The following is a 5,238-nucleotide window of genomic DNA, read 5'->3' as shown; positions in this document are numbered from 1 at the left end:
ACAACTGCTATAAAATGTTATGATAATTTGATGCCTTTATATAAATTTATTTATTTATTTTATTTATTTATTTCAAGCAAATAGTGTGACAACAGAAAAAAAATACATAATAAGAATAAAAATAATAATAGTAAGAATAATAACTTATACACTTATGCTTGAAATGGAGTGGGGAGAAGTGAAACTTATGATTATATGTATATTAAATTGATTATATGTCCTTGAAACTTTCCAAAAATGAGGAAAATTTATCTTCCAATTTTTATTTTATAAACATTATAGGCACAAATCCCATGTTTCTTTAGCAAGAACTATTACATATATTTGGTAAATGAAACAATTGTCTAACATGATTGTAATAATATTGGCTCAAAGGGGAAATATTAATAATAACCCATAATTAATAATTATGATCAATTATTAATATTTGAGTCAGTTAATTAGATTAACTTTGAGGTAATCAGTTCCAACGAACTCTTTGATTATTCATTTATTCTAAGAAAAGGGTATCTTTCATGGTCACTGAAAAACAATTATTCCTTAGCATGTACAGAAATTAGAGCATACTGTAACAAGATCAAAATCGTAAAAGGGACTTTGTATGCAAACAGAGGATCAGAAATCAAATTCATAATTGTGCACAAGTTTTATTAACTAAATCACAAACATAACTAACACTAAACAAACATAAATACATTCATACATCCATACATACATTCATCCATACATGCATAGGTAAAGGGGTGAGTGATGTGGAACCGGAAGCAGGAAATAGAAAGATGGAAAAGATCTATTTTACATTGAAAATAACCATCAGCTTATTTCATAGCAATTAATTTAATTGAAAAACTTGCATGGATACAATTCTTGAAGTGGTTGAAAAGTGGTCAAAAGTCATGGTGCAAGTTGCAATTGTTTCTTCTCTGTTGAATGAAGAAGATAGGATGAACTTGTATTGTCGCTGTTCTCATGGCTGGAGTGCAGATTGTGGCCTACACTCTATGGGCCGGCAGGACCCAAAGAGCACATGGTGAGAGTTGCGAGGGACTTCGTCCGTGTTGAACTGTGCGTGCTAACTTCACCCTACCGTAACCCAAGGCATATGAATGAACCACAAGGGAAGCATGATCCTAATATAAGCCAGTTCTGGACGGGCTTCATATACTGGATAACTAGGAACCATAGTTCATTTTCATAAGGGATACATAGTAACCAGCCGAAGGCCAGAGCCGGGTATGTATGAGCCCTTAGACTTTTTTTTTTTGGGGGGGGGGGGGGGGGGGATGGGTGTGCTTAACACTTACACTGAGAGAACCTTGGACTGGTACCTCCAAGTTATAAAACTTCACAAATGTGGACGGCGAGGCCCAGCCAGCCGCCGAACAAATGTCCTCAATGGGTATTCCACTGGACCAGGCCCACGAAGAGGCCATGTCTCTCGCGGAGTGAGCTCTGACGCCCAAGGGGCAAAGAAGGCCTTTGGACTTATAAGCTAGCACGATAGCATCCACTATCCAGTCTCTGCTTTGTGATGGCTAAACCTTTAGTGCAGCCGCTAAAGTATACAAGGAGCTGCTCTGACTGCCTAAATGAGGCAGAACGCTCCAAATAAATCTCCTGAGAGCCATTACGAGGCAGAGTAAATACACATCACTCTCATCATCTGGCGAGGAGAGAGGTGCGACTGAGTGATCCAGGAGCTCTTGTAAAAATGCGAGCACACTAGGTACTTAAAATGAACGAGGGGTCTACGTTTAGTGTAGCACACCAGTTAGAAAACACTGCCTATTTCTGAGCATACAGGCGCCTTTGTTGAGGGCGCTCTAGCTTCCAAATGGTTTGCAGCACCATATCCGGGAGATACCCGGGTACTTGTTGAGGGGCCATGCGTGGAGGGCCCATAAGTCAGGACGTGGGTGCGAAATTTTTTCCGTCAGCCTGTGTGAGGTCTTTCCTCTGTGGAATTGGCCATGGGGCTGTTTTCAGCAGCTTTATCAGCTCTGGGTACCATAACTGGGTTCTCCAGAGGGGGGGGGAGCTATTAACAGCACTGCACATCTGCACTCCCTGATCCTTTCGATGACCTGTGGTAACATCGTGACAGGAGGGAACGCGTACAGAGGGCGGCTCGGCCAGTTGTGGGTGGGCGCGTCCCTGTTAATTGTAAAAAATATTTGGCAGTGAGCGTTGTCTTCTGAGGCGAAGAGGTCAACCTCCGCCCTGCCGAAGACATCCCCACAGCAGCTGAACCGTTTGTGTGTGAACTTGGACCCGTGGTTTTAGCCAGCACTGAACAGGACGCATTCGCAGCAGTCCTAGTTGGAGTAGGGGTGAGGCCGAAGCCATGAGACCCAGCATCTTCTGGAATCTCTTGAGGGGAACGCGGGCGCCCGCCCTGAAAGATGTCGCCAGGCACCGAATAGAAAGCGTGCGCGCTTCGGTAAGGCGCGCTCTCATGCGTACCGAGTCTATTTCTATACCCGGGAAGATGATGTTCCGGCTGGGAGATAGTGTGCTTTTGGAGAAATTGATCCTGAGGCCCAGGCATTCTAAGTGGTTGAGGAGCCAGGCTCTGTGAGTTATTAATAGCTCCTCCGATTGGGCTACGATGAGTCAATCGTCAAGGTAGTTTAACACTCGCACTTCCCCACTGTCTCAAGGGCAAGAGCGCCGCGTCCATACACTTCATGAAGGTACAGGGCGCTAGAGACAGGCCGAATGCTAGTACTGTGTACCGATAAGCCTGCTCTCCAAAAGCAAACCTCAGGAATGGTCTGTGATGGGGCGCTATCTGGATGTGAAAATAGGCGTCTTTCAGATCTACTGAGAAAAAACAATCTCCCGGGCCAATATGCGCGAGAATTTGTTTGGTTGTCAACATCCTGAACAGATGCGTCATAAGCGCTTTGATCAAGTGTGAGATCTAGAATGGGTCTGAGACCGCCATCCTTTTTTGGGACGAGGAAGTAGCGTCTGTAAAAGCCTGACTCGCTCTGTGACATAGGAACGGTTTCGACAGCTCCCTTTTACAACAGTTTTGACACTTCGGTACGGAGAACATGTTCCACGTCCTTTTCAACCGTTGTCTCGACCTTGGCTCGAAAGTGTGGAGGTCTGCAAGCAAACTGGAGCGAGTATCCTCGTTTTATTATGTTCAACACCCATTTTGATATTTCGGGGATAGCCTCCCAGGCTTCGGCTCCCATAGTTAGGGGCTGGATGAAGACAGGACCTGGGTCGCTGTGAGATAGCTGCCCAGCTGTCCGGCTGTCTAATGTTTTCCCTCCCGTGCGAGCAGCGCTCATGCACAGGGGCGCGCGCCTCAGGGAGCGCGAGCCCTCTATAGCATCTATAGTGTGGGCTTGGGTGGAAACTAGCCCCACAGGAACAGTTTTCACATGTAGCGGGGCGTTCATAGCAGTGGGCACACAGTCTACATTTATTACCTTCTTTTCCCCAATAGGGGAAAAAGATGACACCGTGTTGGAAGTGTTTATGTGTAGGGGCGCGCACATCATAATGGACACCTGAACTACACTGGCAGTGTGAGCTGGCTAGAGACTGTATGCACAGTGTTTATGTGTGGAGGTGCAGAGCTTGTGGTGGGCACACCTTCTACATTTGTTAAATTCACAGCACGTAATGGCGAATTGGCTACCATGGGGACAGTGCTTGTGTGTAGGCGTGCAAACTTCATAGCGGGCACATGACCTACATGACACATGGAGAAAATAGCTCTTTTCTTGCTTTATTTGTGTTGCTGTGAAAACAGCGTTTGTTTGCAGGCGAGCGTGCTTCACGGCAGACTCGTTTGCTTCTTTCCAGAGAGAGGGAACAGAGGGAACTGGGGAATGTCTGAAGGATTTGAGAGATCGGTCCGGCCTCGAATTCTCTCTTTTTTTCCCTGTGGCTAGGACGGCTTACGAGGCTCAGGGTCCAACGCAATCCTGGGTCGGGGTCCCCGCCTCTCAGGGAACGGAGTGCGCCTAGCAGAGCGGGAGCGGCGACGGACTTCAGCCGCTGGGCGGGGGCTGGGTGACCGGCGGCGCTGACTTGGGCTGCTGTTGAGGAGGCTTCCTTCTGGTCTGGCAGCTCGAAGCCGAGCTGGAACGTTTCGGAAGGAAGTGCATCGCCTGTGATGCTTTCTGCGCCTCTGTGTAGTGCTCGGAGAAGCTCATATGCCGGGCCAAAGAGACCGAAACTGGAGATGGGGAAGTCCAGCAAAGCCGCCCTATCTAACTCCTTCATATCTGTCAAGTTCAACCACAGGTGCTGCTTGAGCACCGTTAGGTTGGCCATGCTCCTCCCGATGGCCTGGGCTGTAGACTTCGTAGCCCGCAGGGCCAGGTCAGTGGCGCTACGCAGGTCCTTGAAAGCCTCTGATTCAGGTCCAGACTCGTCCAAGGAACGGAGAAGTTTGGCCTGAAAAACTTGCAGGACTGCCATCGTGTGAAGCAGCGGCGACATAAGACGGCGACTTCCACGACTTAGTAAGTCATCATGAACTACGGGGAAGAAGGGGGCGGGTCGCTGCTGAGGGGTCTGTCGGCGCCCTTGCAGGAACCACTGCGTGAGGGTTGTTGGGGTGGAGACCAGTCGAGCCAGAGGTCTGCCACAGCCTTGGTGAGTACACGGAGAAATTCCATGTCGATGTTGGTCCTCACGCTGTCTTGTGTGGATGGAGGGGGGCCGGAAACGGACCCCGCCCAGTCGTTGCAGTCCGAAGCCGCGAGGGAAAGGCTGTCATCCTTTTCCTCTTCTTCCTCGTCCGATGTCCCGAACGACACGAGGTCCCAGACCTTCACAGAGAGGGTCGCTGGTCGGCCTGTGTAATCAGGACTGGCGAGGGAGACCGCTGGTGAGAGACCGAGGCACCCAGGGACTGGGCCGGCGTGAGCTCGCTCGTCTCAGCTCGCTCAGGCTCCCTTTGTGAACGGCGCTTCTTCTTGCGTGGCTCAAGCAAAAGGGCGGTGAGCGGGTCATCATCGGTGAAGCAGGCGAGTCGAGCCCGCAGAGTGGTAAGATCCATCACATCACATTCTGGGCAGCTGCCCTTAGCTCGGCGTGGTCGCGGACCAGGCAGGAAGTGGGCCTCTACACGAGGCGTGGGTGGTGCGAGCCATTTGAAACAACGCCTCGGAAATATACTCTTTTAGAGTGTGAATGCAGCGGTGAACACACAGGATTTGCAATAAAAGGATATGGCGTGCCGGATAGCACAGCAAAACAGCGTGCTGA

Source organism: Scardinius erythrophthalmus (assembly GCF_964197995.2).
Source record: "Scardinius erythrophthalmus genome assembly, chromosome: 1".
NCBI classification, from domain to species: Eukaryota; Metazoa; Chordata; class Actinopteri; order Cypriniformes; family Leuciscidae; genus Scardinius; species Scardinius erythrophthalmus.
Note: the sequence above shows the minus strand (reverse complement) of the source record.